Source organism: Rhinoderma darwinii, unplaced genomic scaffold (assembly GCF_050947455.1).
Source record: "Rhinoderma darwinii isolate aRhiDar2 unplaced genomic scaffold, aRhiDar2.hap1 Scaffold_4367, whole genome shotgun sequence".
NCBI lineage: Eukaryota > Metazoa > Chordata > Amphibia > Anura > Rhinodermatidae > Rhinoderma > Rhinoderma darwinii.
In genome coordinates this window covers 1-20323 of record NW_027463854.1, presented here as the reverse complement: position 1 = coordinate 20323, position 20323 = coordinate 1, and the positions used below count along the sequence as shown (strand labels likewise).

General features: G+C 41.7%; 21 non-coding genes across 21 annotated transcripts; all 21 read right to left on the bottom strand.

Moving 5' to 3' along the window:
* Positions 1-290: 290 nt before the first annotated feature.
* TRNAI-UAU (transfer RNA isoleucine (anticodon UAU)) lies at positions 291-383 on the bottom strand. Its single transcript is given in 2 exon segments — positions 291-326; positions 346-383. It is a non-coding gene; the product is annotated as a tRNA-Ile (tRNA).
* Positions 384-662: 279 nt separating this feature from the next.
* Positions 663-735, bottom strand: TRNAR-CCU (transfer RNA arginine (anticodon CCU)). Its single transcript has one exon. It is a non-coding gene; the product is annotated as a tRNA-Arg (tRNA).
* Positions 736-1838: 1103 nt separating this feature from the next.
* Positions 1839-1931, bottom strand: TRNAI-UAU (transfer RNA isoleucine (anticodon UAU)). The gene is given in 2 exon segments: positions 1839-1874; positions 1894-1931. It is a non-coding gene; the product is annotated as a tRNA-Ile (tRNA).
* Positions 1932-2210: 279 nt separating this feature from the next.
* On the bottom strand, positions 2211-2283 carry TRNAR-CCU (transfer RNA arginine (anticodon CCU)). Its single transcript has one exon. It is a non-coding gene; the product is annotated as a tRNA-Arg (tRNA).
* Positions 2284-3386: 1103 nt separating this feature from the next.
* TRNAI-UAU (transfer RNA isoleucine (anticodon UAU)) lies at positions 3387-3479 on the bottom strand. Its single transcript is given in 2 exon segments — positions 3387-3422; positions 3442-3479. It is a non-coding gene; the product is annotated as a tRNA-Ile (tRNA).
* A 279-nt stretch (positions 3480-3758) lies between these two features.
* Positions 3759-3831, bottom strand: TRNAR-CCU (transfer RNA arginine (anticodon CCU)). Its single transcript has one exon. It is a non-coding gene; the product is annotated as a tRNA-Arg (tRNA).
* A 1103-nt stretch (positions 3832-4934) lies between these two features.
* On the bottom strand, positions 4935-5027 carry TRNAI-UAU (transfer RNA isoleucine (anticodon UAU)). Its single transcript is given in 2 exon segments — positions 4935-4970; positions 4990-5027. It is a non-coding gene; the product is annotated as a tRNA-Ile (tRNA).
* Positions 5028-5306: 279 nt separating this feature from the next.
* On the bottom strand, positions 5307-5379 carry TRNAR-CCU (transfer RNA arginine (anticodon CCU)). The gene has a single exon. It is a non-coding gene; the product is annotated as a tRNA-Arg (tRNA).
* Positions 5380-6854: 1475 nt separating this feature from the next.
* On the bottom strand, positions 6855-6927 carry TRNAR-CCU (transfer RNA arginine (anticodon CCU)). The gene has a single exon. It is a non-coding gene; the product is annotated as a tRNA-Arg (tRNA).
* Positions 6928-8402: 1475 nt separating this feature from the next.
* Positions 8403-8475, bottom strand: TRNAR-CCU (transfer RNA arginine (anticodon CCU)). The gene has a single exon. It is a non-coding gene; the product is annotated as a tRNA-Arg (tRNA).
* Positions 8476-9578: 1103 nt separating this feature from the next.
* TRNAI-UAU (transfer RNA isoleucine (anticodon UAU)) lies at positions 9579-9671 on the bottom strand. The gene is given in 2 exon segments: positions 9579-9614; positions 9634-9671. It is a non-coding gene; the product is annotated as a tRNA-Ile (tRNA).
* Positions 9672-9950: 279 nt separating this feature from the next.
* TRNAR-CCU (transfer RNA arginine (anticodon CCU)) lies at positions 9951-10023 on the bottom strand. Its single transcript has one exon. It is a non-coding gene; the product is annotated as a tRNA-Arg (tRNA).
* A 1103-nt stretch (positions 10024-11126) lies between these two features.
* Positions 11127-11219, bottom strand: TRNAI-UAU (transfer RNA isoleucine (anticodon UAU)). Its single transcript is given in 2 exon segments — positions 11127-11162; positions 11182-11219. It is a non-coding gene; the product is annotated as a tRNA-Ile (tRNA).
* A 1455-nt stretch (positions 11220-12674) lies between these two features.
* On the bottom strand, positions 12675-12767 carry TRNAI-UAU (transfer RNA isoleucine (anticodon UAU)). The gene is given in 2 exon segments: positions 12675-12710; positions 12730-12767. It is a non-coding gene; the product is annotated as a tRNA-Ile (tRNA).
* Positions 12768-14222: 1455 nt separating this feature from the next.
* Positions 14223-14315, bottom strand: TRNAI-UAU (transfer RNA isoleucine (anticodon UAU)). Its single transcript is given in 2 exon segments — positions 14223-14258; positions 14278-14315. It is a non-coding gene; the product is annotated as a tRNA-Ile (tRNA).
* A 279-nt stretch (positions 14316-14594) lies between these two features.
* Positions 14595-14667, bottom strand: TRNAR-CCU (transfer RNA arginine (anticodon CCU)). The gene has a single exon. It is a non-coding gene; the product is annotated as a tRNA-Arg (tRNA).
* A 1103-nt stretch (positions 14668-15770) lies between these two features.
* TRNAI-UAU (transfer RNA isoleucine (anticodon UAU)) lies at positions 15771-15863 on the bottom strand. Its single transcript is given in 2 exon segments — positions 15771-15806; positions 15826-15863. It is a non-coding gene; the product is annotated as a tRNA-Ile (tRNA).
* A 279-nt stretch (positions 15864-16142) lies between these two features.
* Positions 16143-16215, bottom strand: TRNAR-CCU (transfer RNA arginine (anticodon CCU)). Its single transcript has one exon. It is a non-coding gene; the product is annotated as a tRNA-Arg (tRNA).
* Positions 16216-17318: 1103 nt separating this feature from the next.
* Positions 17319-17411, bottom strand: TRNAI-UAU (transfer RNA isoleucine (anticodon UAU)). The gene is given in 2 exon segments: positions 17319-17354; positions 17374-17411. It is a non-coding gene; the product is annotated as a tRNA-Ile (tRNA).
* Positions 17412-17690: 279 nt separating this feature from the next.
* Positions 17691-17763, bottom strand: TRNAR-CCU (transfer RNA arginine (anticodon CCU)). Its single transcript has one exon. It is a non-coding gene; the product is annotated as a tRNA-Arg (tRNA).
* Positions 17764-18866: 1103 nt separating this feature from the next.
* TRNAI-UAU (transfer RNA isoleucine (anticodon UAU)) lies at positions 18867-18959 on the bottom strand. Its single transcript is given in 2 exon segments — positions 18867-18902; positions 18922-18959. It is a non-coding gene; the product is annotated as a tRNA-Ile (tRNA).
* Between the last annotated feature and the right edge of the window lie 1364 nt (positions 18960-20323).

Sequence of the window (20323 nt, the reverse complement as noted above, 5' to 3'; positions counted from 1 at the left end):
ATGAAGGAAAGCTTATTGGAGGGCCAAAACCTTTAAAAATACCTCTTAATATATATTGGGACAAGTATCCAGTAAAGAAGCAAGTTGAGCACTTTTAATCTGGAACTAAAACATGCCAATGGCTTTTATTTAAGAAATAGAAAAGGCAAACACCACAGATGGGACTCACCCTTAAAAACGGTATACCTCTTCCATGTATCCCCTTCAATTATGTTTATAGATCATGGGCCATGAGTAAGTTTGCTATTCCACTGGAGGTCTAAATAAAGCACAAGAAGGCAAGAAAGGAGTGCTCCAGGTGAGGCTCGAACTCACAACCTCGGCATTGCTCAACAGTTACTGCTTTATAAGTACCGTGCGCTGACCGATTGCGCCACTGGAGCTCTTACTGATGTCTGCACGCGTGTCCGTTTTCCACCGTGTGCTGACCGATTGCACCGCGGGATGAAGTGATTCCTCAAGCGTGTCTGTTTTCCATCAATTTTCAAAAACACGACAGCGTTTAAGATAGCGGTCAGTCAAGATACTGTGAGTAATAAGTCATTTACTTCTCTCTTATTAATATATAAAGAAGCATCAGTCCAGTGGATGAAGCCAGTTGAGCACTTTTAATCAGGAACTAAAACAGCAACAGCTTAACTTCAAGAAAGATGAAAGGTAAACACCCCAGATGGGACTTGAACCCACAATCCCTGGCCTAGGAGGCCAGTGCCTTATCCATTAGGCCACTGGGGCTGTAAACTTGCTCTGCGCCGTGGTTTTTTCTTTCCAAAGCAAGCAAACATTCACATGTGATGAGTGAGCGAGAAAGGTTTGTGTTGTACCGTTTGCTTTCCAAATCGGATAAAATCTTAACCGCATGCTTGATTTTTTAAGAAAAGACTAGGTTCCCTTGTATTGTGGTTCTAATTGCACACTAACAGGACATTTCTAATGCAGATGAAGGAAATCTTAATGGAGTGACAAAACCCTTTAAAAACTGAATACCTCTTAATATGTATTGGGACAAGTATCCAGTGAAGAACCTAGTCGAGCACTTTTAATCTTGAACTAAAACATGCTAATGGCTTTACTTTAAACCCTTGGTGACATCTCACATACAATTATGTTGCTGCTGCCAAGGGATTAGCGCATTGTCACATAACAGTACGTAACAGTGATGGAGCCGGCTCAGAAGCTGGGACAAGTACCCAGTGAAGAAGCCAGAAGAGCACTTATAATCTGGAACCATAACATGCCAATGGCTTTACTTTGAGACAGAGGAAAGGCAAACAATACAGATGGGCGTTAAAGCCACAATCCCTGGCTTAGGAGGCCAGTGCCTTATCCATTAGGCAACTGGGGCTTGACTTTTTCTATAAGTGGTCGTTTTTTCAAAGCAATCAAACATTCACTTGTGACTGAGTGATCGAGAATGGTTTGTGTTCTACCGTTTGCTTTCTAGATCTGACAAAATCTTAACCACGTGCTTGCTTTTTGTAGACAAGGGAAAGAGGGTCCCTTGTCTTTTCATTATGATCACACACTTACAGGACTCTGCTAATAAAGATGAAGGAAAGCTTATTGGAGGGCCAAAACCTTTAAAAATACCTCTTAATATATATTGGGACAAATATCCAGTAAAGAAGCAAGTTGAGCACTTTTAATCTGGAACTAAAACATGCCAATGGCTTTTATTTAAGAAATAGAAAAGGCAAACACCACAGATGGGACTCACCCTTTAAAACGGTATACCTCTTCCATGTATCCCCTTCAATTATGTTTATAGATCATGGGCCATGAGTAAGTTTGCTATTCCACTGGAGGTCTAAATAAAGCACAAGAAGGCAAGAAAGGAGTGCTCCAGGTGAGGCTCGAACTCACAACCTCGGCATTGCTCAACAGTTACTGCTTTATAAGTACCGTGCGCTGACCGATTGCGCCACTGGAGCTCTTACTAATGTCTGCACGCGTGTCCGTTTTCCACCGTGTGCTGACCGATTGCACCGCGGGATGAAGTGATTCCTCAAGCGTGTCTGTTTTCCATCAATTTTCAAAAACACGACAGCGTTTAAGATAGCGGTCAGTCAAGATACTGTGAGTAATAAGTCATTTACTTCTCTCTTATTAATATATAAAGAAGCATCAGTCCAGTGGATGAAGCCAGTTGAGCACTTTTAATCAGGAACTAAAACAGCAACAGCTTAACTTTAAGAAAGATGAAAGGTAAACACCCCAGATGGGACTTGAACCCACAATCCCTGGCTTAGGAGGCCAGTGCCTTATCCATTAGGCCACTGGGGCTGTAAATTTGCTCTGCGCCGTGGTTTTTTCTTTCCAAAGCAAGCAAACATTCACATGTGATGAGTGAGCGAGAAAGGTTTGTGTTGTACCGTTTGCTTTCCAAATCGGATAAAATCTTAACCGCATGCTTGTTTTTTTAAGAAAAGACTAGGTTCCCTTGTATTGTCGTTCTAATTGCACACTAACAGGACATTTCTAATGCAGATGAAGGAAATCTTAACGGAGTGACAAAACCCTTTAAAAACTGAATACCTCTTAATATGTATTGGGACAAGTATCCAGTGAAGAACCTAGTCGAGCACTTTTAATCTTGAATTAAAACATGCTAATGGCTTTACTTTAAACCCTTGGCGACATCTCATATACAGTTATGTTGCTGCTGCCAAGGGATTAGCGCATCGTCACATAACAGTACGTAACAGTGATGGAGCCGGCCCAGAAGCTGGGACAAGTACCCAGTGAAGATGCCAGAAGAGCACTTATAATCTGGAACCATAACATGCCAATGGCTTTACTTTGAGACAGAGGAAAGGCAAACAATACAGATGGGCGTTAAAGCCACAATCCCTGGCTTAGGAGGCCAGTGCCTTATCCATTAGGCAACTGGGGCTTGACCTTTTCTATAAGTGGTTGTTTTTTCAAAGCAATCAAACATTCACTTGTGACTGAGTGATCGAGAATGGTTTGTGTTCTACCGTTTGCTTTCTAGATCTGACAAAATCTTAACCACGTGCTTGCTTTTTGTAGACAAGGGAAAGAGGGTCCCTTGTCTTTTCATTATGATCACACACTTACAGGACTCTGCTAATAAAGATGAAGGAAAGCTTATTGGAGGGCCAAAACCTTTAAAAATACCTCTTAATATATATTGGGACAAGTATCCAGTAAAGAAGCAAGTTGAGCACTTTTAATCTGGAACTAAAACATGCCAATGGCTTTTATTTAAGAAATAGAAAAGGCAAACACCACAGATGGGACTCACCCTTAAAAACGGTATACCTCTTCCATGTATCCCCTTCAATTATGTTTATAGATCATGGGCCATGAGTAAGTTTGCTATTCCACTGGAGGTCTAAATAAAGCACAAGAAGGCAAGAAAGGAGTGCTCCAGGTGAGGCTCGAACTCACAACCTCGGCATTGCTCAACAGTTACTGCTTTATAAGTACCGTGCGCTGACCGATTGCGCCACTGGAGCTCTTACTAATGTCTGCACGCGTGTCCGTTTTCCACCGTGTGCTGACCGATTGCACCGCGGGATGAAGTGATTCCTCAAGCGTGTCTGTTTTCCATCAATTTTCAAAAACACGACAGCGTTTAAGATAGCGGTCAGTCAAGATACTGTGAGTAATAAGTCATTTACTTCTCTCTTATTAATATATAAAGAAGCATCAGTCCAGTGGATGAAGCCAGTTGAGCACTTTTAATCAGGAACTAAAACAGCAACAGCTTAACTTTAAGAAAGATGAAAGGTAAACACCCCAGATGGGACTTGAACCCACAATCCCTGGCTTAGGAGGCCAGTGCCTTATCCATTAGGCCACTGGGGCTGTAAATTTGCTCTGCGTCGTGGTTTTTTCTTTCCAAAGCAAGCAAACATTCACATGTGATGAGTGAGCGAGAAAGGTTTGTGTTGTACCGTTTGCTTTCCAAATCGGATAAAATCTTAACCGCATGCTTGTTTTTTTAAGAAAAGACTAGGTTCCCTTGTATTGTCGTTCTAATTGCACACTAACAGGACATTTCTAATGCAGATGAAGGAAATCTTAACGGAGTGACAAAACCCTTTAAAAACTGAATACCTCTTAATATGTATTGGGACAAGTATCCAGTGAAGAACCTAGTCGAGCACTTTTAATCTTGAATTAAAACATGCTAATGGCTTTACTTTAAACCCTTGGCGACATCTCATATACAGTTATGTTGCTGCTGCCAAGGGATTAGCGCATCGTCACATAACAGTACGTAACAGTGATGGAGCCGGCCCAGAAGCTGGGACAAGTACCCAGTGAAGATGCCAGAAGAGCACTTATAATCTGGAACCATAACATGCCAATGGCTTTACTTTGAGACAGAGGAAAGGCAAACAATACAGATGGGCGTTAAAGCCACAATCCCTGGCTTAGGAGGCCAGTGCCTTATCCATTAGGCAACTGGGGCTTGACCTTTTCTATAAGTGGTTGTTTTTTCAAAGCAATCAAACATTCACTTGTGACTGAGTGATCGAGAATGGTTTGTGTTCTACCGTTTGCTTTCTAGATCTGACAAAATCTTAACCACGTGCTTGCTTTTTGTAGACAAGGGAAAGAGGGTCCCTTGTCTTTTCATTATGATCACACACTTACAGGACTCTGCTAATAAAGATGAAGGAAAGCTTATTGGAGGGCCAAAACCTTTAAAAATACCTCTTAATATATATTGGGACAAGTATCCAGTAAAGAAGCAAGTTGAGCACTTTTAATCTGGAACTAAAACATGCCAATGGCTTTTATTTAAGAAATAGAAAAGGCAAACACCACAGATGGGACTCACCCTTAAAAACGGTATACCTCTTCCATGTATCCCCTTCAATTATGTTTATAGATCATGGGCCATGAGTAAGTTTGCTATTCCACTGGAGGTCTAAATAAAGCACAAGAAGGCAAGAAAGGAGTGCTCCAGGTGAGGCTCGAACTCACAACCTCGTCATTACTCAACAGTTACTGCTTTATAAGTACCGTGCGCTGACCGATTGCGCCATTGGAGCTCTTACTGATGTCTGCACGCGTGTCCGTTTTCCACCGTATGCTGATCGATTGCACCGCGGGATGAAGTGATTCCTCAAGCGTGTCTGTTTTCCATCAATTTTCAAAAACACGACAGCGTTTAAGATAGCGGTCAGTCAAGATACTGTGAGTAATAAGTCATTTACTTCTCTCTTATTAATATATAAAGAAGCATCAGTCCAGTGGATGAAGCCAGTTGAGCACTTTTAATCAGGAACTAAAACAGCAACAGCTTAACTTTAAGAAAGAAGAAAGGTAAACACCCCAGATGGGACTTGAACCCACAATCCCTGGCTTAGGAGGCCAGTGCCTTATCCATTAGGCCACTAGGGCTGTAAACTTGGTCTGTGCCGTGGTTTTTTCTTTCCAAAGCAAGCAAACATTCACATGTGATGAGTGAGCGAGAAAGGTTTGTGTTGTACCGTTTGCTTTCCAAATCGGATAAAATCTTAACCGCATGCTTGTTTTTTTAAGAAAAGACTAGGTTCCCTTGTATTGTCGTTCTAATTGCACACTAACAGGACATTTCTAATGCAGATGAAGGAAATCTTAATGGAGTGACAAAACCCTTTAAAAACGGAATACCTCTTAATATGTATTGGGACAAGTATCCAGTGAAGAACCTAGTCGAGCACTTTTAATCTTGAATTAAAACATGCTAATGGCTTTACTTTAAACCCTTGGCGACATCTCATATACAGTTATGTTGCTGCTGCCAAGGGATTAGCGCATCGTCACATAACAGTACGTAACAGTAATGGAGCCGGCCCAGAAGCTGGGACAAGTACCCAGTGAAGAAGCCAGAAGAGCACTTATAATCTGGAACCATAACATGCCAATGGCTTTACTTTGAGACAGAGGAAAGGCAAACAATACAGATGGGCGTTAAAGCCACAATCCCTGGCTTAGGAGGCCAGTGCCTTATCCATTAGGCAACTGGGACTTGACTTTTTCTATAAGTGGTTGTTTTTCCAAAGCAATCAAACATTCACTTGTGACTGAGTGATCGAGAATGGTTTGTGTTCTACCGTTTGCTTTCTAGATCTGACAAAATCTTAACCACGTGCTTGCTTTTTGTAGACAAGGGAAAGAGGGTCCCTTGTCTTTTCATTATGATCACACACTTACAGGACTCTGCTAATAAAGATGAAGGAAAGCTTATTGGAGGGCCAAAACCTTTAAAAATACCTCTTAATATATATTGGGACAAGTATCCAGTAAAGAAGCAAGTTGAGCACTTTTAATCTGGAACTAAAACATGCCAATGGCTTTTATTTAAGAAAGAGAAAAGGCAAACACCACAGATGGGACTCACCCTTAAAAACGGTATACCTCTTCCATGTATCCCCTTCAATTATGTTTATAGATCATGGGCCATGAGTAAGTTTGCTATTCCACTGGAGGTCTAAATAAAGCACAAGAAGGCAAGAAAGGAGTGCTCCAGGTGAGGCTCGAACTCACAACCTCGGCATTGCTCAACAGTTACTGCTTTATAAGTACTGTGAACTGACCGATTGCGCCACTGGAGCGCTTTTTGACGTCTGCACGCGTGTCCGTTTTCCACCGTGTGCTGACCGATTGCACCGCGGGATGAAGTGATTCCTCAAGCGTGTCTGTTTTCCATCAATTTTCAAAAACACGACAGCGTTTAAGATAGCGGTCAGTCAAGATACTGTGAGTAATAAGTCATTTACTTCTCTCTTATTAATATATAAAGAAGCATCAGTCCAGTGGATGAAGCCAGTTGAGCACTTTTAATCAGGAACTAAAACAGCAACAGCTTAACTTTAAGAAAGATGAAAGGTAAACACCCCAGATGGGACTTGAACCCACAATCCCTGGCTTAGGAGGCCAGTGCCTTATCCATTAGGCCACTGGGGCTGTAAATTTGCTCTGCGCCATGGTTTTTTCTTTCCAAAGCAAGCAAACATTCACATGTGATGAGTGAGCGAGAAAGGTTTGTGTTGTACCGTTTGCTTTCCAAATCGGATAAAATCTTAACCGCATGCTTGTTTTTTTAAGAAAAGACTAGGTTCCCTTGTATTGTCGTTCTAATTGCACACTAACAGGACATTTCTAATGCAGATGAAGGAAATCTTAATGGAGTGACAAAACCCTTTAAAAACTGAATACCTCTTAATATGTATTGGGACAAGTATCCAGTGAAGAACCTAGTCGAGCACTTTTAATCTTGAATTAAAACATGCTAATGGCTTTACTTTAAACCCTTGGCGACATCTCATATACAGTTATGTTGCTGCTGCCAAGGGATTAGCGCATCGTCACATAACAGTACGTAACAGTGATGGAGCCGGCCCAGAAGCTGGGACAAGTACCCAGTGAAGATGCCAGAAGAGCACTTATAATCTGGAACCATAACATGCCAATGGCTTTACTTTGAGACAGAGGAAAGGCAAACAATACAGATGGGCGTTAAAGCCACAATCCCTGGCTTAGGAGGCCAGTGCCTTATCCATTAGGCAACTGGGACTTGACTTTTTCTATAAGTGGTTGTTTTTCCAAAGCAATCAAACATTCACTTGTGACTGAGTGATCGAGAATGGTTTGTGTTCTACCGTTTGCTTTCTAGATCTGACAAAATCTTAACCACGTGCTTGCTTTTTGTAGACAAGGGAAAGAGGGTCCCTTGTCTTTTCATTATGATCACACACTTACAGGACTCTGCTAATAAAGATGAAGGAAAGCTTATTGGAGGGCCAAAACCTTTAAAAATACCTCTTAATATATATTGGGACAAGTATCCAGTAAAGAAGCAAGTTGAGCACTTTTAATCTGGAACTAAAACATGCCAATGGCTTTTATTTAAGAAAGAGAAAAGGCAAACACCACAGATGGGACTCACCCTTAAAAACGGTATACCTCTTCCATGTATCCCCTTCAATTATGTTTATAGATCATGGGCCATGAGTAAGTTTGCTATTCCACTGGAGGTCTAAATAAAGCACAAGAAGGCAAAAAAGGAGTGCTCCAGGTGAGGCTCGAACTCACAACCTCGGCATTGCTCAACAGTTACTGCTTTATAAGTACTGTGAACTGACCGATTGCGCCACTGGAGCGCTTTTTGACGTCTGCACGCGTGTCCGTTTTCCACCGTGTGCTGACCGATTGCACCGCGGGATGAAGTGATTCCTCAAGCGTGTCTGTTTTCCATCAATTTTCAAAAACACGACAGCGTTTAAGATAGCGGTCAGTCAAGATACTGTGAGTAATAAGTCATTTACTTCTCTCTTATTAATATATAAAGAAGCATCAGTCCAGTGGATGAAGCCAGTTGAGCACTTTTAATCAGGAACTAAAACAGCAACAGGTTAACTTTAAGAAAGATGAAAGGTAAACACCCCAGATGGGACTTGAACCCACAATCCCTGGCTTAGGAGGCCAGTGCCTTATCCATTAGGCCACTGGGGCTGTAAATTTGCTCTGCGCCGTGGTTTTTTCTTTCCAAAGCAAGCAAACATTCACATGTGATGAGTGAGCGAGAAAGGTTTGTGTTGTACCGTTTGCTTTCCAAATCGGATAAAATCTTAACCGCATGCTTGTTTTTTTAAGAAAAGACTAGGTTCCCTTGTATTGTCGTTCTAATTGCACACTAACAGGACATTTCTAATGCAGATGAAGGAAATCTTAATGGAGTGACAAAACCCTTTAAAAACTGAATACCTCTTAATATGTATTGGGACAAGTATCCAGTGAAGAACCTAGTCGAGCACTTTTAATCTTGAACTAAAACATGCTAATGGCTTTACTTTAAACCCTTGGTGACATCTCACATACAATTATGTTGCTGCTGCCAAGGGATTAGCGCATCGTCACATAACAGTACGTAACAGTGATGGAGCCGGCTCAGAAGCTGGGACAAGTACCCAGTGAAGAAGCCAGAAGAGCACTTATAATCTGGAACCATAACATGCCAATGGCTTTACTTTGAGACAGAGGAAAGGCAAACAATACAGATGGGCGTTAAAGCCACAATCCCTGGCTTAGGAGGCCAGTGCCTTATCCATTAGGCAACTGGGACTTGACTTTTTCTATAAGTGGTTGTTTTTCCAAAGCAATCAAACATTCACTTGTGACTGAGTGATCGAGAATGGTTTGTGTTCTACCGTTTGCTTTCTAGATCTGACAAAATCTTAACCACGTGCTTGCTTTTTGTAGACAAGGGAAAGAGGGTCCCTTGTCTTTTCATTATGATCACACACTTACAGGACTCTGCTAATAAAGATGAAGGAAAGCTTATTGGAGGGCCAAAACCTTTAAAAATACCTCTTAATATATATTGGGACAAGTATCCAGTAAAGAAGCAAGTTGAGCACTTTTAATCTGGAACTAAAACATGCCAATGGCTTTTATTTAAGAAAGAGAAAAGGCAAACACCACAGATGGGACTCACCCTTAAAAACGGTATACCTCTTCCATGTATCCCCTTCAATTATGTTTATAGATCATGGGCCATGAGTAAGTTTGCTATTCCACTGCAGGTCTAAATAAAGCACAAGAAGGCAAGAAAGGAGTGCTCCAGGTGAGGCTCGAACTCACAACCTCGGCATTGCTCAACAGTTACTGCTTTATAAGTACCGTGAACTGACCGATTGCGCCACTGGAGCTCTTTTTGACGTCTGCACGCGTGTCCGTTTTCCACCGTGTGCTGACCGATTGCACCGCGGGATGAAGTGATTCCTCAAGCGTGTCTGTTTTCCATCAATTTTCAAAAACACGACAGCGTTTAAGATAGCGGTCAGTCAAGATACTGTGAGTAATACGTCATTTACTTCTCTCTTATTAATATATAAAGAAGCATCAGTCCAGTGGATGATGCCAGTTGAGCACTTTTAATCAGGAACTAAAACAGCAACAGCTTAACTTTAAGAAAGATGAAAGGTAAACACCCCAGATGGGACTTGAACCCACAATCCCTGGCTTAGGAGGCCAGTGCCTTATCCATTAGGCCACTGGGGCTGTAAATTTGCGCTGCGCCGTGGTTTTTTCTTTCCAAAGCAAGCAAACATTCACATGTGATGAGTGAGCGAGAAAGGTTTGTGTTGTACCATTTGCTTTCCAAATCGGATAAAATCTTAACCGCATGCTTGTTTTTTTAAGAAAAGACTAGGTTCCCTTGTATTGTCGTTCTAATTGCACACTAACAGGACATTTCTAATGCAGATGAAGGAAATCTTAATGGAGTGACAAAACCCTTTAAAAACTGAATACCTCTTAATATGTATTGGGACAAGTATCCAGTGAAGAACCTAGTCGAGCACTTTTAATCTTGAATTAAAACATGCTAATGGCTTTACTTTAAACCCTTGGCGAAATCTCATATACAGTTATGTTGCTGCTGCCAAGGGATTAGCGCATCGTCACATAACAGTACGTAACAGTGATGGAGCCGGCCCAGAAGCTGGGACAAGTACCCAGTGAAGATGCCAGAAGAGCACTTATAATCTGGAACCATAACATGCCAATGGCTTTACTTTGAGACAGAGGAAAGGCAAACAATACAGATGGGCGTTAAAGCCACAATCCCTGGCTTAGGAGGCCAGTGCCTTATCCATTAGGCAACTGGGACTTGACTTTTTCTATAAGTGGTTGTTTTTCCAAAGCAATCAAACATTCACTTGTGACTGAGTGATCGAGAATGGTTTGTGTTCTACCGTTTGCTTTCTAGATCTGACAAAATCTTAACCACGTGCTTGCTTTTTGTAGACAAGGGAAAGAGTGTCCCTTGTCTTTTCATTATGATCACACACTTACAGGACTCTGCTAATAAAGATGAAGGAAAGCTTATTGGAGGGCCAAAACCTTTAAAAATACCTCTTAATATATATTGGGACAAGTATCCAGTAAAGAAGCAAGTTGAGCACTTTTAATCTGGAACTAAAACATGCCAATGGCTTTTATTTAAGAAATAGAAAAGGCAAACACCACAGATGGGACTCACCCTTAAAAACGGTATACCTCTTCCATGTATCCCCTTCAATTATGTTTATAGATCATGGGCCATGAGTAAGTTTGCTATTCCACTGGAGGTCTAAATAAAGCACAAGAAGGCAAGAAAGGAGTGCTCCAGGTGAGGCTCGAACTCACAACCTCGTCATTACTCAACAGTTACTGCTTTATAAGTACCGTGCGCTGACCGATTGCGCCACTGGAGCTCTTACTGATGTCTGCACGCGTGTCCGTTTTCCACCGTGTGCTGACCGATTGCACCGCGGGATGAAGTGATTCCTCAAGCGTGTCTGTTTTCCATCAATTTTCAAAAACACGACAGCGTTTAAGATAGCGGTCAGTCAAGATACTGTGAGTAATAAGTCATTTACTTCTCTCTTATTAATATATAAAGAAGCATCAGTCCAGTGGATGAAGCCAGTTGAGCACTTTTAATCAGGAACTAAAACAGCAACAGCTTAACTTTAAGAAAGATGAAAGATAAACACCCCAGATAGGACTCGAACCCACAATCCCTGGCTTAGGAGGCCAGTGTCTTATCCATTAGGGCACTGGGGCTGTAAATTTGCCCTGCGCCGTGGTTGTTTCTTTCCAAAGCAAGCAAACATTCACATGTGACGAGTGAGCGAGAAAGGTTTGTGTTGTACCGTTTGCTTTCCAAATCGGATAAAATCTTAACCGCATGCTTGTTTTTTTAAGAAAAGACTAGGTTCCCTTGTATTGTCGTTCTAATTGCACACTAACAGGACATTTCTAATGCAGATGAAGGAAATCTTAATGGAGTGACAAAACCCTTTAAAAACTGAATACCTCTTAATATGTATTGGGACAAGTATCCAGTGAAGAACCTAGTCGAGCACTTTTAATCTTGAACTAAAACATGCTAATGGCTTTACTTTAAACCCTTGGTGACATCTCACATACAATTATGTTGCTGCTGCCAAGGGATTAGCGCATCGTCACATAACAGTACGTAACAGTGATGGAGCCGGCTCAGAAGCTGGGACAAGTACCCAGTGAAGAAGCCAGAAGAGCACTTATAATCTGGAACCATAACATGCCAATGGCTTTACTTTGAGACAGAGGAAAGGCAAACAATACAGATGGGCGTTAAAGCCACAATCCCTGGCTTAGGAGGCCAGTGCCTTATCCATTAGGCAACTGGGACTTGACTTTTTCTATAAGTGGTTGTTTTTCCAAAGCAATCAAACATTCACTTGTGACTGAGTGATCGAGAATGGTTTGTGTTCTACCGTTTGCTTTCTAGATCTGACAAAATCTTAACCACGTGCTTGCTTTTTGTAGACAAGGGAAAGAGGGTCCCTTGTCTTTTCATTATGATCACACACTTACAGGACTCTGCTAATAAAGATGAAGGAAAGCTTATTGGAGGGCCAAAACCTTTAAAAATACCTCTTAATATATATTGGGACAAGTATCCAGTAAAGAAGCAAGTTGAGCACTTTTAATCTGGAACTAAAACATGCCAATGGCTTTTATTTAAGAAATAGAAAAGGCAAACACCACAGATGGGACTCACCCTTAAAAACGGTATACCTCTTCCATGTATCCCCTTCAATTATGTTTATAGATCATGGGCCATGAGTAAGTTTGCTATTCCACTGGAGGTCTAAATAAAGCACAAGAAGGCAAGAAAGGAGTGCTCCAGGTGAGGCTCGAACTCACAACCTCGGCATTGCTCAACAGTTACTGCTTTATAAGTACCGTGCGCTGACCGATTGCGCCACTGGAGCTCTTACTGATGTCTGCACGCGTGTCCGTTTTCCACCGTGTGCTGACCGATTGCACCGCGGGATGAAGTGATTCCTCAAGCGTGTCTGTTTTCCATCAATTTTCAAAAACACGACAGCGTTTAAGATAGCGGTCAGTCAAGATACTGTGAGTAATAAGTCATTTACTTCTCTCTTATTAATATATAAAGAAGCATCAGTCCAGTGGATGAAGCCAGTTGAGCACTTTTAATCAGGAACTAAAACAGCAACAGCTTAACTTTAAGAAAGAAGAAAGGTAAACACCCCAGAAGGGACTTGGGCCCACAATCCCTGGCTTAGGAGGCCAGTGCCTTTTCCATTAGGCCACTGGGGCTGTAAACTTGCTCTGTGCCATGGTTTTTTCTTTCCAAAGCAAGCAAACATTCACATGTGATGAGTGAGCGAGAAAGGTTTGTGTTGTACCGTTTGCTTTCCAAATCGGATAAAATCTTAACCGCATGCTTGATTTTTTAAGAAAAGACTAGGTTCCCTTGTATTGTCGTTCTAATTGCGCACTAACAGGACATTTCTAATGCAGATGATGGAAATCTTAATGGAGTGACAAAACCCTTTAAAAACTGAATACCTCTTAATATGTATTGGGACAAGTATCCAGTGAAGAACCTAGTCGAGCACTTTTAATCTTGAACTAAAACATGCTAATGGCTTTACTTTAAACCCTTGGTGACATCTCACATACAATTATGTTGCTGCTGCCAAGGGATTAGCGCATCGTCACATAACAGTACGTAACAGTGATGGAGCCGGCTCAGAAGCTGAGGCAAGTACCCAGTGAAGAAGCCAGAAGAGCACTTATAATCTGGAACCATAACATGCCAATGGCTTTACTTTGAGACAGAGGAAAGGCAAACAATACAGATGGGCGTTAAAGCCACAATCCCTGGCTTAGGAGGCCAGTGCCTTATCCATTAGGCAACTGGGACTTGACTTTTTCTATAAGTGGTTGTTTTTCCAAAGCAATCAAACATTCACTTGTGACTGAGTGATCGAGAATGGTTTGTGTTCTACCGTTTGCTTTCTAGATCTGACAAAATCTTAACCACGTGCTTGCTTTTTGTAGACAAGGGAAAGAGGGTCCCTTGTCTTTTCAATATGATCACACACTTACAGGACTCTGCTAATAAAGATGAAGGAAAGCTTATTGGAGGGCCAAAACCTTTAAAAATACCTCTTAATATATATTGGGACAAGTATCCAGTAAAGAAGCAAGTTGAGCACTTTTAATCTGGAACTAAAACATGCCAATGGCTTTTATTTAAGAAAGAGAAAAGGCAAACACCACAGATGGGACTCACCCTTAAAAACGGTATACCTCTTCCATGTATCCCCTTCAATTATGTTTATAGATCATGGGCCATGAGTAAGTTTGCTATTCCACTGGAGGTCTAAATAAAGCACAAGAAGGCAAGAAAGGAGTGCTCCAGGTGAGGCTCGAACTCACAACCTCGGCATTGCTCAACAGTTACTGTTTTATAAGTACCGTGCGCTGACCGATTGCGCCACTGGAGCTCTTACTGATGTCTGCACGCGTGTCCGTTTTCCACCGTGTGCTGACCGATTGCACCGCGGGATGAAGTGATTCCTCAAGCGTGTCTGTTTTCCATCAATTTTCAAAAACACGACAGCGTTTAAGATAGCGGTCAGTCAAGATACTGTGAGTAATAAGTCATTTACTTCTCTCTGATTAATATATAAAGAAGCATCAGTCCAGTGGATGAAGCCAGTTGAGCACTTTTAATCAGGAACTAAAACAGCAACAGCTTAACTTTAAGAAAGATGAAAGGTAAACACCCCAGATGGGACTTGAACCCACAATCCCTGGCCTAGGAGGCCAGTGCCTTATCCATTAGGCCACTGGGGCTGTAAACTTGCTCTGCGCCGTGGTTTTTTCTTTCCAAAGCAAGCAAACATTCACATGTGATGAGTGAGCGAGAAAGGTTTGTGTTGTACCGTTTGCTTTCCAAATCGGATAAAATCTTAACCGCATGTTTGTTTTTTTAAGAAAAGACTAGGTTCCCTTGTATTGTCGTTCTAATTGCACACTAACAGGACATTTCTAATGCAGATGAAGGAAATCCTAATGGAGTGACAAAACCCTTTAAAAACTGAATACCTCTTAATATGTATTGGGACAAGTATCCAGTGAAGAACCTAGTCGAGCACTTTTAATCTTGAACTAAAACATGCTAATGGCTTTACTTTAAACCCTTGGTGACATCTCACATACAATTATGTTGCTGCTGCCAAGGGATTAGCGCATCGTCACATAACAGTACGTAACAGTGATGGAGCCGGCCCAGAAGCTGGGACAAGTACCCAGTGAAGAAGCCAGAAGAGCACTTATAATCTGGAACCATAACATGCCAATGGCTTTACTTTGAGACAGAGGAAAGGCAAACAATACAGATGGGCGTTAAAGCCACAATCCCTGGCTTAGGAGGCCAGTGCCTTATCCATTAGGCAACTGGGACTTGACTTTTTCTATAAGTGGTTGTTTTTCCAAAGCAATCAAACATTCACTTGTGACTGAGTGATCGAGAATGGTTTGTGTTCTACCGTTTGCTTTCTAGATCTGACAAAATCTTAACCACGTGCTTGCTTTTTGTAGACAAGGGAAAGAGGGTCCCTTGTCTTTTCATTATGATCACACACTTACAGGACTCTGCTAATAAAGATGAAGGAAAGCTTATTGGAGGGCCAAAACCTTTAAAAATACCTCTTAATATATATTGGGACAAGTATCCAGTAAAGAAGCAAGTTGAGCACTTTTAATCTGGAACTAAAACATGCCAATGGCTTTTATTTAAGGAAGAGAAAAGGCAAACACCACAGATGGGACTCACCCTTAAAAACGGTATACCTCTTCCATGTATCCCCTTCAATTATGTTTATAGATCATGGGCCATGAGTAAGTTTGCTATTCCACTGGAGGTCTAAATAAAGCACAAGAAGGCAAGAAAGGAGTGCTCCAGGTGAGGCTCGAACTCACAACCTCGGCATTGCTCAACAGTTACTGCTTTATAAGTACCGTGCGCTGACCGATTGCGCCACTGGAGCTCTTACTGATGTCTGCACGCGTGTCCGTTTTCCACCGTGTGCTGACCGATTGCACCGCGGGATGAAGTGATTCCTCAAGCGTGTCTGTTTTCCATCAATTTTCAAAAACACGACAGCGTTTAAGATAGCGGTCAGTCAAGATACTGTGAGTAATAAGTCATTTACTTCTCTCTGATTAATATATAAAGAAGCATCAGTCCAGTGGATGAAGCCAGTTGAGCACTTTTAATCAGGAACTAAAACAGCAACAGCTTAACTTTAAGAAAGATGAAAGGTAAACACCCCAGATGGGACTTGAACCCACAATCCCTGGCCTAGGAGGCCAGTGCCTTATCCATTAGGCCACTGGGGCTATAAACTTGCTCTGCGCCGTGGTTTTTTCTTTCCAAAGCAAGCAAACATTCACATGTGATGAGTGAGCGAGAAAGGTTTGTGTTGTACCGTTTGCTTTCCAAATCGGATAAAATCTTAACCGCATGCTTGATTTTTTAAGAAAAGACTAGGTTCCCTTGTATTGTCGTTCTAATTGCACACTAACAGGACATTTCTAATGCAGATGAAGGAAATCTTAATGGAGTGACAAAACCCTTTAAAAACTGAATACCTCTTAATATGTATTGGGACAAGTATCCAGTGAAGAACCTAGTCGAGCACTTTTAATCTTGAACTAAAACATGCTAATGGCTTTACTTTAAACCCTTGGTGACATCTCACATACAATTATGTTGCTGCTGCCAAGGGATTAGCGCATCGTCACATAACAGTACGTAACAGTGATGGAGCCGGCTCAGAAGCTGGGACAAGTACCCAGTGAAGAAGCCAGAAGAGCACTTATAATCTGGAACCATAACATGCCAATGGCTTTACTTTGAGACAGAGGAAAGGCAAACAATACAGATGGGCGTTAAAGCCACAATCCCTGGCTTAGGAGGCCAGTGCCTTATCCATTAGGCAACTGGGACTTGACTTTTTCTATAAGTGGTTGTTTTTCCAAAGCACTCAAACATTCACTTGTGACTGAGTGATCGAGAATGGTTTGTGTTCTACCGTTTGCTTTCTAGATCTGACAAAATCTTAACCACGTGCTTGCTTTTTGTAGACAAGGGAAAGAGGGTCCCTTGTCTTTTCATTATGATCACACACTTACAGGACTCTGCTAATAAAGATGAAGGAAAGCTTATTGGAGGGCCAAAACCTTTAAAAATACCTCTTAATATATATTGGGACAAGTATCCAGTAAAGAAGCAAGTTGAGCACTTTTAATCTGGAACTAAAACATGCCAATGGCTTTTATTTAAGAAAGAGAAAAGGCAAACACCACAGATGGGACTCACCCTTAAAAACGGTATACCTCTTCCATGTATCCCCTTCAATTATGTTTATAGATCATGGGCCATGAGTAAGTTTGCTATTCCACTGGAGGTCTAAATAAAGCACAAGAAGGCAAGAAAGGAGTGCTCCAGGTGAGGCTCGAACTCACAACCTCGGCATTGCTCAACAGTTACTGCTTTATAAGTACCGTGCGCTGACCAATTGCGCCACTGGAGCTCTTACTGATGTCTGCACGCGTGTCCGTTTTCCACCGTGTGCTGACCGATTGCACCGCGGGATGAAGTGATTCCTCAAGCGTGTCTGTTTTCCATCAATTTTCAAAAACACGACAGCGTTTAAGATAGCGGTCAGTCAAGATACTGTGAGTAATAAGTCATTTACTTCTCTCTTATTAATATATAAAGAAGCATCAGTCCAGTGGATGAAGCCAGTTGAGCACTTTTAATCAGGAACTAAAACAGCAACAGCTTAACTTTAAGAAATAAGAAAGGTAAACACCCCAGATGGGACTTGAACCCACAATCCCTGGCTTAGGAGGCCAGTGCCTTATCCATTAGGCCACTGGGGCTGTAAACTTGCTCTGCGCCGTGGTTTTTTCTTTCCAAAGCACGCAAACATTCACATGTGATGAGTGAGCGAGAAAGGTTTGTGTTGTACCGTTTGCTTTCCAAATCGGATAAAATCTTAACCGCATGTTTGTTTTTTTAAGAAAAGACTAGGTTCCCTTGTATTGTCGTTCTAATTGCACACTAACAGGACATTTCTAATGCAGATGAAGGAAATCCTAATGGAGTGACAAAACCCTTTAAAAACTGAATACCTCTTAATATGTATTGGGACAAGTATCCAGTGAAGAACCTAGTCGAGCACTTTTAATCTTGAACTAAAACATGCTAATGGCTTTACTTTAAACCCTTGGTGACATCTCACATACAATTATGTTGCTGCTGCCAAGGGATTAGCGCATCGTCACATAACAGTACGTAACAGTGATGGAGCCGGCCCAGAAGCTGGGACAAGTACCCAGTGAAGAAGCCAGAAGAGCACTTATAATCTGGAACCATAACATGCCAATGGCTTTACTTTGAGACAGAGGAAAGGCAAACAATACAGATGGGCGTTAAAGCCACAATCCCTGGCTTAGGAGGCCAGTGCCTTATCCATTAGGCAACTGGGACTTGACTTTTTCTATAAGTGGTTGTTTTTCCAAAGCAATCAAACATTCACTTGTGACTGAGTGATCGAGAATGGTTTGTGTTCTACCGTTTGCTTTCTAGATCTGACAAAATCTTAACCACGTGCATGCTTTTTGTAGACAAGGGAAAGAGGGTCCCTTGTCTTTTCATTATGATCACACACTTACAGGACTCTGCTAATAAAGATGAAGGAAAGCTTATTGGAGGGCCAAAACCTTTAAAAATACCTCTTAATATATATTGGGACAAGTATCCAGTAAAGAAGCAAGTTGAGCACTTTTAATCTGGAACTAAAACATGCCAATGGCTTTTATTTAAGAAAGAGAAAAGGCAAACACCACAGATGGGACTCACCCTTAAAAACGGTATACCTCTTCCATGTATCCCCTTCAATTATGTTTATAGATCATGGGCCATGAGTAAGTTTGCTATTCCACTGGAGGTCTAAATAAAGCACAAGAAGGCAAGAAAGGAGTGCTCCAGGTGAGGCTCGAACTCACAACCTCGGCATTGCTCAACAGTAACTGCTTTATAAGTACCGTGCGCTGACCGATTGCGCCACTGGAGCTCTTACTGATGTCTGCACGCGTGTCCGTTTTCCACCGTGTGCTGACCGATTGCACCGCGGGATGAAGTGATTCCTCAAGCGTGTCTGTTTTCCATCAATTTTCAAAAACACGACAGCGTTTAAGATAGCGGTCAGTCAAGATACTGTGAGTAATAAGTCATTTACTTCTCTCTTATTAATATATAAAGAAGCATCAGTCCAGTGGATGAAGCCAGTTGAGCACTTTTAATCAGGAACTAAAACAGCAACAGCTTAACTTTAAGAAAGAAGAAAGGTAAACACCCCAGATGGGACTTGGGCCCACAATCCCTGGCTTAGGAGGCCAGTGCCTTATCCATTAGGCCACTGGGGCTGTAAACTTGCTCTGTGCCGTGGTTTTTTCTTTCCAAAGCAAGCAAACATTCACATGTGATGAGTGAGCGAGAAAGGTTTGTGTTGTACCGTTTGCTTTCCAAATCGGATAAAATCTTAACCGCATGCTTGTTTTTTTAAGAAAAGACTAGGTTCCCTTGTATTGTCGTTCTAATTGCACACTAACAGGACATTTCTAATGCAGATGATGGAAATCTTAATGGAGTGACAAAACCCTTTAAAAACTGAATACCTCTTAATATGTATTGGGACAAGTATCCAGTGAAGAACCTAGTCGAGCACTTTTAATCTTGAACTAAAACATGCTAATGGCTTTACTTTAAACCCTTGGTGACATCTCACATACAATTATGTTGCTGCTGCCAAGGGATTAGCGCATTGTCACATAACAGTACGTAACAGTGATGGAGCCGGCTCAGAAGCTGAGACAAGTACCCAGTGAAGAAGCCAGAAGAGCACTTATAATCTGGAACCATAACATGCCAATGGCTTTACTTTGAGACAGAGGAAAGGCAAACAATACAGATGGGCGTTAAAGCCACAATCCCTGGCTTAGGAGGCCAGTGCCTTATCCATTAGGCAACTGGGACTTGACTTTTTCTATAAGTGGTTGTTTTTCCAAAGCAATCAAACATTCACTTGTGACTGAGTGATCGAGAATGGTTTGTGTTCTACCGTTTGCTTTCTAGATCTGACAAAATCTTAACCACGTGCTTGCTTTTTGTAGACAAGGGAAAGAGGGTCCCTTGTCTTTTCAATATGATCACACACTTACAGGACTCTGCTAATAAAGATGAAGGAAAGCTTATTGGAGGGCCAAAACCTTTAAAATACCTCTTAATATGTATTGGGACAAGTATCCAGTAAAGAAGCAAGTTGAGCACTTTTAATCTGGAACTAAAACATGCCAATGGCTTTTATTTAAGAAAGAGAAAAGGCAAACACCACAGATGGGACTCACCCTTAAAAACGGTATACCTCTTCCATGTATC